The sequence below is a fragment of the Herpailurus yagouaroundi genome, unplaced genomic scaffold, assembly GCF_014898765.1.
Source record: "Herpailurus yagouaroundi ecotype Mexico unplaced genomic scaffold, PumYag 185, whole genome shotgun sequence".
Taxonomy (NCBI): Eukaryota; Metazoa; Chordata; class Mammalia; order Carnivora; family Felidae; genus Herpailurus; species Herpailurus yagouaroundi.
Window position 1 is genome coordinate 22,203,855 of NW_024412416.1, and position 13,164 is coordinate 22,217,018.

General features: G+C 38.3%; 1 protein-coding gene across 1 annotated transcript in view; it reads right to left on the reverse strand.

Moving 5' to 3' along the window:
- OTUD7A (OTU deubiquitinase 7A) overlaps positions 1 to 13,164 on the reverse strand; it is a 386,234-nt gene that overhangs the window by 209,863 nt on the left and 163,207 nt on the right. The window lies entirely within an intron of this gene.

The window sequence follows — 13,164 nt, forward strand, 5'->3', positions numbered from 1 at the left end:
ATATATATATATATATATATATATATATGGACCATATATGTATGTGTATATATATATATTTCTTCCTTTTATCCTTATTTCTTTCCTCCTCTAGTCTGGTTGTTGGCTTATTTAAGCAGACATATTTAATCTATTCTCTTTATACCTGTTCTATAACTCCTTCTTTATTTTCCTCTCTCTTTTTCGGGACTAAGCCATATAGTTTCTCTGCCTGGTCAATTTTCTTTTCTTTTCTTTTTCTCTGCCTCTGTCATTTCTCTCTTTGTATGGGATAAGGCCTCTTCCATCAACAATGCCCCACCCTGTTGTTTTGCTGTAGCTGGTATTTTTGTTTTTTTTTTTCCCGTTTTTGTTTGTTTGTTTGTTTGTTTTCTTTTCTAGGGCTACCTCAATGAACAAATCAAAGCACACCTGGTGGAGGGTCCAAAACACCACTATGAGTAGGGAGATAAAGCAACCAGAGTCACAACAACAGAGAGCAAGTAACACACTCCAAGAAACATCTCCTGAAGGGCCAGGTCCTGGACAGTATATGACTTCTCTTTAATATAGCAGTGCTCACAGGTACAGGACACATAGCAAGCTTTTAAAACACATAAGGGACAGAAAACTAGCCAAAATGAAGAAATGGAAGAATTCTCCTCAAAAGAAATTCCAGGAAGAAATGACAGCTAAAGAATTGATCAAAACGGATATAAACAATATAACTGAAAAAGAATGTAGAATAATAGTCAAAAGATTAATCACTGGGCTTGAAAAAAGCATAGAAGACAACAGAGAATCTATTGCTGCAGAGATCTAGGAACTAAAAATAATCATAGTGAATTAAAAAATGTTGTAAATGAGGTGCAAAATAAACTAGATGAGGTGACAGTGAGAACTGAAGAGGCAAAGGGGAGAATAAGTGAAATAGAAGATAAAATTATGGAAAAAGATGAAGTTGAGAAAGAGAGGGAGAAAAAAAATTCTGGACCATGAGGGGAGATTTAGAGAAGTAAGTGATTCAATGAAACATAATAATATCTGTATCATAGGAGTTCCAGAAGAAGAATAAGAGATAGAAAGGGGTGGAAGGTGTACTTGAACAAATCATAATTGAGAACTTCCCCAATCTGGGGAAGGAAACAGACACTGAAACCCAGGAGGCACAGAGAACTCCCTTCAGACATAACTTGAATCAATCTTCTGCATGACATAGCATAGTGAAACTGACAAAATACAAAGATAAAGAGAGAATTCTGAAAGAGCTAGGTACAAATGGGCCTTAACCTACAAGAGTAGAAGAAGACTTATATACCAAAACTTGGCAGGCCAGAAATGAGTAGCAGGAAATATTCAATGTGCTGAATAGGAAAAATATGCAGTCAAGAATCCTTTATCCAGGAAGGCTGTCATTCAGAATAGAAGGTGAGATAAAGGTTTTCCCAAACAAAAACTGAAGGAGTTCATTACCACTAAACCAGCCCTACAAGAGATCCTAAGGGGGATTCTGTGAGTGGAATGTTGCAAAGACCACAAACGACCGGAGACATCACTATAAGCCTGAAACCTACAGATAACACAATGACTCTAAACCCATATCTTTCAATAATAACACTGAATGTAAATGGACTAAATGCTCCAATCAAAAGACATAGGGTATCAAAATGGATAAAAAAAAAAAGACCCGTTTATTTTCTGTCTACAAGAGACCCATTTTAGAACTGAGGACACCTTCTGATTGAAAGTGAGGGTATAGAGAACCATCTACTATGCTACTGGAAGTCAAAAGAAAGCTGGGGTAGCCATACTTATATAAGACAAACTAGATTTTAAATCAAAGGTTGTAACAAGATATGAAGAAGGGCATTATATCATAATTATGGGGTCTATCCATCAAGAAGAGCTAACAATTATAAATGTTTATGCACCCAATTTGGAGGCACCCACATGTATAAAACAATCACAAACATATGCAATCTTATTGGTAAGAATATGGTAATTACAAGGGACTTTAATACTCCACCTACAACAATGGACAGATCATCTAGACAGAAAATCAATAAAGAAACAATGACCCTGAATGATACACTGCACCAGATGGACTTGACAGATATATTCAGAGCTTTTCATCCTAAAGCAGCGGAATACACATTCTTTTTGAGTGCACAGGGAACATTCTCCAAGACAGATCACATATTGGGTCACAAAGCAGCCCTCAATAAATATAAAAGAATTGAGATCATACCATACACATTTTCAGATCACAATGCTATGAAACTTGAAATTAACCACAGGAAAAAGTTTACAAAACCTCCAAATGCATGGAGGTTAAAGAACGTCCTATTAAAGAATGAATGTGTCAACCAGGCAATTACAGAAGAAATTAAAAAATATATGGAAACAAATGAAAATGAAAACACAACAGTCCAAATGCTTTGGGATGCAGCAAAAGCAGTCCTAGGAGGAAAATACATTGCAATGCAGGCCTATCTCAAGAAAACAAGAAAAATCCCAAATACAAAATCTAACAGCACACCTAAAAGAACTAGAAGCAGAACAACAAAGAAACCTCAAGGCCAGCAGAAGAAGAGAAATAATAAGGATCAGAGAAGAAATAAACAATACAGAATAAAAAAAAAAAGAAATCAATGAAACTAAGAGCTGTTGTTTTGAAAAAAAAAAAAAAATGATAACACCCTAGCCAGATTTCTCAAAAAGAAAAGAGAGAGGACCCAAGTAGATAAAGTCACAAATGAAAATGGATTTATCACAACCAATCCCTCAGAAATACAAGCAATTATCAGAGAACATTATGAAAAATTGTATGCCAACAAATTGGACAACCTGGAAGAAACTGACAAATTCCTAGATACCACATACTACTGAAACTTAAATGGGAAGAAATAGAAAACTTGAACAGACCCATTACTAGTGAAGAAATTGAATCAGTCATCAAAAATCTCCCAACAAATAAGAGTCCTATACCAGATGGCTTCCCAGGGGAATTCTACCAGACATTTAAAGCAGAGTTAATACGTATCTTTCTTAAGTTGTTCCAAAAAATATAAATGGAAGGAAAACTTCCAGACTCATTCTCTGAAGCCAGCATTACCTTGATTCCCAAACCAGACAGAGATCCCACTAAAAAGATTTACAGGCAAATATCCCTGATGAACATGGATGCAAAAATTCTCAACAAGATACCAGCAAATCGAATTCAACAGCATATAAAAAGAATTATTCACCATGAACACATGGGATTCATTCCTGGGCTGCAGGGTTATTCAATATTTGCAAATCAATCAATGTGATACATCACATTAATAAAAGAAAGGATAAAAACCATTTACCCTGTCAACAGATGCAGAAAAAGCATTTGACAAAAGACAGCATTCTTTTTAATAAAAACACTCAAGAAAGTCGGCAAAGAAGGAATATACCTAAACATCATAAAAGCCATTTCTGAAAAGCCCACAGCTAATATCATCCTCAATGGGGAAAAATGGAGAGCTTTCCTCCTGAGATCAGGAACACGTCAGGGATGTTCACTCTCACCACTGTTGTTTAACATAGTGTTGGAAGTTCTAGCATTGGCAATCAGAAAACAAAATGAAATAAAATGCTTCAAAATTGGCAAAGAAGTCAAACTTTCATTTTTTGCAGACGTCATGATACTCTACATGGACAGCCAAAAGGATACTAGAACTGATACATAAATTCAGCAAAGTTGCAGGGTATAACATCAATGTAAGGAAATCAGTTGCATTTCTATACACCAATAATGAAGCAACAGAAAGAGAAATAAAGAAACTGATCCCATTTACAATTGCACCAAGAACAATAAAATACCTAGGAATAAACTTAACCAAAGATGTAAAAGATCTGTATACTGAAAACTATCAAAAACTTATGAAGGAAATTGAAGAAGACACAAAGAAATGGAAAAACATTCCATGCTCATAGATTGGGGGAATAAATATTGTTAAAATGTCAATACTACCAAAAGTAATCTACACATTCAATGCAATCCCAATCAAAATTGCACCAGCATTCTTCTTAAAATTAGAACAGGGGCGCTTGGTGGCTCAGTCGGTTAAGCGGCCGACTTCGTCTCAGGTCATGATCTCGCGGTCTGTGAGTTAGAGCCCCGTGTCGGGCTCTGTGCTGACAGCGCAGAGCCTGGAGGCTGTTTCAGATTCTGTGTCTCCCTCTCTCTGACCCTCCCCCGTTCATGCTCTGTCTCTCTCTGTCTCAAAAATAAATAAACATTAAAAAAAAACTAGAACAAACAATCCTAAAATTTGTATGGAACCACAAAAGACCCCAAATAGCCAAGGTAATATCGAAAAAGAAAACCAAAGCGGGAAGCATCACAATCCCAGACTTTAGCCTCTACTACAAAGCTGTAATCATCAAGACAGTATGGGATTGGCACAAAACAGACACACAGGCCAATGGAATAGAATAGAGAACCCAAAATTGGACCCACAAATGTATGGCCAACTAATCTTTGACAAAGCAGGAAGAGTATCCAATGGAAACAAGACAGTCTCTTTAGCAAATGGTGCTGGGAGAACAGGACAGCAACATGCAGAAAAATGAATCTAGATCATTTTCTTTAACCATACACAAAAATAAACTCAAAATGGAAGCAAGACCTAAATGTGAGACAGGAAACCATCAAAACCCTAGGGGAGAGAGCAGGCAACAACCTCTTTGACCTCAGCCGCAGCAATTTCTTGCTTAAAACATCTCCAAAGGCAAGGGAATTAAAAGCAAAAATGAAATACGGGACCTCATCAAGATAAAAAGCTTCTGCACTACAAAGGAAACAATCAACAAAACTAAAAGGCAACCAGGAGAATGGTAGAAGATATTTGCAGATGACATATCAGATAAAGGATTAGTATCTAAAATCTATAAAGAACTTACCAAACTCAACACCCGAAAAACAAATAATCCAGTGAAAAAATGGGCAGAAGACATGAACAAACACTTTTTCCAAAGAAGACATCCCAATGGCCAACAGACACATGAAAAGATGCTCTATGTCACTCATTATCAGGGAAACACAAATGAAAACCATGCTGAGATACCACCTCACACCCATTAGAGTGGCTAAAATTAACTACTCAGGAAACAACAGATCCTGGCGAGGCTGTAGAGAAACGGGAACCCTTTTGCACTGTTGGTGGGAATACAAACTGGTGCAGTCACTCTGGAAAACAGTGTGGAGATTCCTCAAAAAATTAAAGATAAAACTACCCTACGACCCAGCAATAGCACTACTGGGAATTTATCCAAAGGATACAGGAGTGCTGATTCATAGGGGCACATGTACCCCAATGTTTATAGCAGCACTTTCAACAACAGCCAAATTATAGAAAGAGCCTAAATGTCCATCAACTGGTGAATGGATAAAGAAGATGTGGTTTATATATACAATGGAATACCACTTGAATATGAGAAAGAATGAAATCATGCCATTTGCAGCAACGTGGATGGAACTGTAAGGTATTATGCTTAAGTGAAATATGTCAGTCAGGGAAAGACATATTATATGTGTTCACTCATATGTGGATCTTGAGGAACTTAACAGAAGACCATGGGGGAAGGGAAAGGAAAACATAGTTACAAAGAGAGAGGGAGGGTGGCAAACCATAAGAGACTCTTAAATAAAGAGAACAAAAAGGGGGTTGTTGGTGGGTTGGGGGAGAGGGGAAAATGGGTGATGGGCATTGAGGAGGGCACTTGTTGGGATGAGCACTGGGTGTTTTATGTAAGCAATGAACCATGGGAATCTACCCCAAAACCAAGAGCACACTTTACACACTGTATGTTAGCCAATTTGACAATAAATTATATTAAAGAATATAAAGGTAAATTAGACTTCATGTGGCACTAACTGGGCAGTGGGCTAGGCCAGGTCAGGGTCAGGGGAACCTAGAAGCTGTGGGCAGAGGGCCCAGGCAAGAATGGGAAGGCATGCCTTCTCTGCTTCTAGGGCCAAGAAAGTCCACTCATAAGCCAGATGCTGGCCCAGCATGGGCAAAAGCAACATTACTTTGTTGTCCTCTACCCAAGTCAGAGCACAGCACTTAGATAGGTGGACCTGGGGAGCTTAGGTGACTGAGGTGCCAGGCAGGTGGTAACTGTGATTTGGGTACCAGATGGCCAGCAGCACAGCAGTCTGGAAGCCTATCTGACTCAATGCAATGTCATCTTAACGCTGTTCTGGGGTTTGGCACCTCCCCAGCCAGGTCAGCCCACTGCAAGAGAGGGTCCTACAGGACCAGGATGTGACTCCATGTGGCCACAAAGGCACATGGTTGCTGGTTTTAGGGCTTTGGAAGCAATTGCAGAGGTTTTGAGAAGAATCAGAACTATAGTTGCTTAAAATGGAAGAGTTTTCTGTTTGACCTTGAAGCAGAAAAGAACTTTTTTGAGTGTTTCCAATGTGCTAGCCACATTCCATATGCTTCATGCTTACATTTCACAAAAAAAAACCCACATTCTAGGGGCAAGCATGCCCCCTTTAAATACCACCTCTCCTATGCCCAGAGGGGTTAAGAAATGTGACCAAGGTCACACAGTAGTTAATCACCTAGAATCTGAATGGCAAAATCAAAGCCTGTGCTTTAGCATTATACCAATTCTTGAAATGCTCAGACATGCTAACAATGCTTTCTCTTCACTTTGTGAAGGCCATGTCACCTTACTCCCCATGTTTCCTAGAGCTCCAGAGGTATTTTGCCTACCTAAAAGGTCCTTCCCTGATAACCAAGTCCAGAGTCCCATTACTGCTCCTCAAGAGACAAGCTTTACCTGCTTTTCCCACAACAGTGGCTAAACGTTGTTTCCTAAGTTTTCTTTCCTCCACTGGGAATATTTTCTATTTCAAAATAGTTGAAATTATGCTGTGACAATTACATCTCTTATTTAAGATAAAAAAATTTCATATTAGCAATGGAAATGGTATGTTATTCTGTTTTTTTTTTTTTTTCTAAACTGGGAAATTTTCACATCAGAGCTAAGCAGCTAAAACATGTTTTACTCTAACACTCTGGCATTTATCAACCTTTTGTACCTGTAATAGATGTTGTTTCCCTAGTATTTTGACCTATTGATGCTTCTGCTAAGAAATAGGCAAACCAGGTGACCAGGCTCCTCATGGTGACCTTCCTGGGGAGGTCCCTCCATTAGGCCCCCATCTCATCACTCCCAGCACCTCTGCTTCCAGATAACCCAACCCACCCTGCACTGAGCAGTGGTTCTCCAAGTGGAGTGTATGGACTATAGTATTGGCACTACCTAGAGACTTGTTAGAAATACAAGTTCTCAGGCTCCACCCAGACTTGCTGACTCAGAAACCCCTGGGGTGCTGTCCCTCAATCCAGGGTTTCACAAGACCTCTAAGTGGAGAACCACTGAGCTGGAGGCTCCAGAGAGCCTGGCATGACCTCCACCAACAACCCCCTCCTCTATTTCTTTGCATGCAGTCTCAGGAGCTCATTCTTTCTTATTTCCCAAAAGGCTTGCCTTCAACAAATTTCTCTTCACTTCCCCATTCCTACAAGCTCCTCTTCTCTGCTATTTCTTTCTCCCAGCTTGTTTCAACATACCCAGGAGTCCTCTTGAAAAAGCATCTTTTTCTGGACCTCCTTCCTGTCCCATACATTCAACTCCCTTTTCTTCCCTCCTACCAATGTTACCTTGGCAACTTATCCTTCTGAGCATCACAGTCCCTAGGAGTACTAGTACCTATTAAGTGGGCTGGTTCTAAGAGTTTAATGAAATAACATTAGGATAAGGATGTGCTATGAGGGTTAATTCTAGCAGGCCTGGAAATTGCCTGAGCTGTTTTGCTGAAGCTGACTAGAGATGTACCTGGTCAAACTATAAAACATGGTGACTAATATTGCGGTCTTTTACTCATGGTGCCAAAGTGAGTTTCAGGGTAGGTTATGCTAGTTTGTCAGTATGATGTATTGATAACAATGAGACTGATGGTGCAAACCTAGTTACAGTGTTTGGGGGATGTGGGGGGGGGGTAGGGATGGGGAGAGGGCTCTGACAATGGGGCTGGTCTTGTAGTGGTAATGTGCTTACATGACCAGTAGGGTATAAGAAGTCCCAGCTGAGACTCCTTTTGAGCTGCCTAGTTCTGATATGTTCTTGCATAAGGTGGTGGTTCCAAGAAAGTACATCTGGTATACCCCTGCAGAAGGAGAACAACTACAAGGAGCCTGTGTAGACGTTGGCCTTTCCAAACCCCTTGCTGATAGGCAGTCTTGGGCTACAATGCAGGTCCTTACTTTTGTATTTGTTTCTACATTATATCCTTTCTCAGCAGTAAACTGTAGATTCATAAGCATTGTTATTTGGAGCTCTGTGAGTCTTCTTTAGTAATAGAACCTTGTCCAGCTGCCACTATCAGTGTAGGTGACATTATGGTTATCTTTCTTTCTGCACCATTATGAAACCCAATTCATAATGGGTTGATCTTGAGCTGATCACAAGAATTGTTGTCCATTGGTCTCTTCATCACTTACTCCATTCTGTGCACTCCCCTGTCCTCTACCCAAATCTGGATCCCATCCTTACTAGCTGATTGAAACCATAGTCACAAAAGTCACCACCAAGTCACAGCCTTTTCAGCTCTTAGTTAACACAGCTGGCCACAGCTACTCTCTTTAACTATTCTTTATACTTGATACCATCATCCTTTATGATCTGATTATTCCTGCTCTCCCCTCCCCTTTAGATTGTCTCACTAATTCCTTTCTCCAACATACTGTAAGTATTCTCTTAGATCTATCCTTAGCTCAGCTCTTTCTTCCAGATAACTGATCATACTCATTAAATGTTCACAACCACCTGTATTCAGATGGCCCCCAAGTCTCTCTCTAGTCTTGTTATCTTTTCTACCCTTCAGTCCACAACTCCTTGGTGGTATGTTCACTTGAACATGTCACTGGTATCTCAAAGTCATTATAATCTATCTTCCTTGTAAAATCTGCCTGTATACCATCAAGACTTAAAAATGGCTCCCTCAATGTCTCCTTCTCCATTTCTGGTCCTTTATGTATCTCTTTGTGAGTCAATCTTTCTTTCTTCTCCCTTTTTCTCCATGTCTCTCACCCCTCTTCTTTTCTCCCCAACCCAGGCAATCACACAATCCTGATGTTAATAGAGAACGGCCTTCTTCTGTGTCCCCTGTCCATTCTCTTGATGCCACCATCACTGAGTCACCTGACTTCATGCAGTGGTGTAACAGGATGGCTTGAAGACACTCTTCTGACTCAAAAGTATGATGAGAAAGAGGATATCTGCATGATAGTGTCAAAGTGTCTCCCACAAGATATTTATTAATTACAAATGGTAACTTGCATTACAGAAACTATGCAGAAACAACCTTAATCAACTGATCAAGGTTAATGCAGTGAGCTGAATATTTGTGTTGCCCATCCAAAAATCATGTTGAAACTCTAACCTCCAATGTGACAGTGCTAGGATGAGGTGTCCTTGGGTGGTGCTTAGATCATAAGAGTGGAGCTCTTATAGAGCTATTTAGAGCTATTATAAAAGAGACCCCAGAGGGCTCTCCTGCAATATCCCTCAGGAATACAGATGCAAAATCCTTAATAAATATTTGCTGATAGAATTCAGCAAATATATATATATACACACACACATATAATCATACACCACGACCAAGCAGAGTTTATTTTAGGGATGCAAGCCTGGTTCAAGATTTGAAAATCAATCAGTGTAATCCACCATATTGACAGACTAAGAAGAAAAATCACATGATCATGTCAATTGATACATTTAAAAAGATGATAAAATTCAATCCACCTTCATGACAAAAATTCTCAGAGAAATAGGAACAGAAGGGAACTTCCCCAACTCAAAGAGCATCTACCAAAAAATCTCACAACTAATGTTATACTTAATGTTAAACTTACAACTAATGTTTAATGTTAAACTTACAACTAAGTTTAGGAACAAGGCAGTGATGTCTGCTTTTCAATCAGTCTTATTCAATGTTGATGCTATGTTGATGTTCCAGTCAATGCGATAAGATAAGGGAAAGAAATAAATGACATACAGATTGGAAGGAAAGAAACAAAACTGTTGTTATTTCCAGAGGACATGATGTTATATGTAGAAAATCCCAAGGAATCTACAAAACTCCTAGTACTAATAAGTGAGCACAGCAAGGTCACATGGCAATGAGATCAACACACAAAAACCTATGCATTTCTCTATGTTAGCAATAAACATGTGGATACTGCAATTAAAAATAAAATATCACTTATAATCACTCATTAAGAAAATGAATACTTAGTTGTAAATCTTAGTAAACATGTACAAGACTCATATTCTGAATATCAGAAAACACTGATGAAAGAAACCAAAGATTTAAACAAATGGAGAAATATAATGTGCCCATGCATTGGAAGATTCAACATACTAAAGGTGTTAAAATTCCTCAAACTGATATACAGATTTAACAAAGTTCCCCTCAAAATCCAGCAAGATTTTTTGTATATGTAGACAAGATTAATGTAATACACTTACATGGAAAAGCATGAAAAAAACTATATAGGAATAGTTAAAACAATTTTGAAAAAAAAGAATCAAGAGGGAGAGATCAGTTCACCCAATATTAAGGTTTACCACATAGCTACAGTAATCAAGACTGTGACATTAGTGGAGGCTAAACATACAGACAATGGAAAAGAACAGAGAACTCAGAAGTAGAGCCACACAAATATTCCCAATTGATTTTTATGATGGATAATACAACAACCAGTGGTTATGTTCTCCCTTTCTATTTGAGCTGTCCTAGTGTCTGATTTCCAGAAAGAACTTACTTCTTTGCTCTGACCAAGAAATAAGAACAACCCTTCAGACATGATTTGGCCCACAGGATGGAGAAGCTCAGTGCTTTAGTTAATTGATACCCATTTGTCCCATTATTTCTACACCTTCAGAAACTCATATGAAGTTACTAGTTAAGCAACAGCTTTTGCTTCTGCTTAAGCAGATATTTTTTTGTTTGCTTTTTAAAATTTTTACCTTTCAATCTGAATTTACCATTCCATTTTTCATTACTAAATTTTCAGTACTAAATTTCATTGTGTTAGATTTGGCACACCACAATTCCTGCCTGTCAGAAGTCATCTGAACTCCTCTTGGCTCCCGGTTAACCTGTTTACCTGTATATGTTTGCCAATCCCTGTCCTATAGTATTTTTAAAATGGTTAGACAGGAAGGAAGGCATAGCCTTGTAGCAAACTACTAACAACCCATTTCTAGGCTTAACTAAATGACTAAGAGATGATGTGTTCTTTGTTTATGGTAACTGACAATGGTGAATCCTATCTCATTAAACTGATATCCAGGCTACATTTTTCCATTGTTATAGTACTGGCATGATGAAGTTAAAGGGCAGAGTGTTACAGCTTGAGGGGACCTTAGAAATAATCTAAAATACAACATCTTCATTTTATAAAAGGAGAACATGGACTCAGAAGTGAAGTGACTTCTCCAAGATTAACAACAGGTAAGTGACAGTTTAGGAATTTGAACCCAAATATTCTGATTCAAATACAGTTATGTGTGTATGTTTTAACCAGGACATTATGCTTCCTCTCTATCAAATGCACTACAAAAATTCAGATGTATGATGGTTCTAGTAATCCCCCATAAAAAGTCTAATACTCCCCTATAAAAAGTGAGGTAGAGCCTAGCAGTTTTCTGCCAATACCACTTGAAGCTACAACTGATCACCAGATGCCCTCCTTTCTTCTGGTCACCTATCCCAGAATAGTATGAAATATGAACATTGCTGCCATAATTTGCAGTATTAAGTTTCTATCCTCCTGTTAAAACTCCTAAAAAGTTTTTATGTAGAAGCTAAAAAAAATTGAACAGATTGAAAAAGGGATCAGATTAATAATGGTTGCCAGAGGTGGGGCTTGGGGATGAGTAAAAGGGGTCAAAGAGTATAAACTTCCAGTTATAAGAGAAGTAAGTTCTGGGGAATCTAATGTACTGCATGATGACTACAGTTAATAAGACTGTATTGTATATTTAAAAGTTGCTGTAAGAGAGTAGATCTGAGAAGTTCTCATCACAAGAAAAAAATGTGTAACTGTGTAAGGAGATAGATGTTAATTCTGTGGTAACAATTTCTCTCTCTCTCTACATATATCAAATCATCATGTTGTACACTTAAAACTAATATAATGTTATATATCAATTATATCTCAATAAAACTGAAAAAAAGTGTTTATGAAAATTCTTGGGGGTGCTATCAGAGAAAAATCTCTTGGATATATTGTTGATTTGACACATTAATCTTGCTACACATCTGTAATCAGCACCTGGTTTTGGGGATAATCTACTCCATCTTTTATTTATCCATATATATGGTGTGTGGTAGAAATGACCTACTAATTTTCTTCCTGATTTATACTAAATGATGCTAACAATTTATTAAACACTGTTTTCCCACTGGATTACATGTGAGAGCACAAGGTCTGGTTTGCCATATGGCACCCAACTGCCTCATCCTGAGAGCTGGTACCACAGCATGCTGTGCATCTCGCATGTTGAATTTTTATTCAAGACATTACGGAATGTGCTTTCTTTTTTTCTTTTATATTTTTAACATTTATTAATTTTTTGAGAGACAGAGCACAAGTGGGGGAAGGGCAGAGAGAGAGGGAGACACAGAATATGAAGCAGGCCCCAGGCTCTGAGCTGTCAGCCGAGAGCCTAATAGCTTGAACCCGTGAACCAAAAGACCATGACCTGAGCTGAAGTCGGATACTTAACTGACTGAGCAACCCAGGCGCCCCTGGAATGTGCTTTCTACTTCTGAAATATTATTTCAAAAGAACTGTGACTTGTTTAAAAGTTCTAAATAAACAACAGTACATGCCAAAAGCAAAACATACAGAGACACTGAATTATGTTTCTGAAATTTTAAAGGCCATGGGGAAACAGTGAAAAAAATCAAGAGAAAACCACATATATTGCATGACCTTAAAAATGTAAAAAAAAAATATGCCTATATAAACACCAAAAGAAAATAGAGCCAAATCTCTCCATTGATTTCTTTATCATTCTGGGATTCCTGCCTGACTTAAGAAGGCCTCCTTGGGCAGT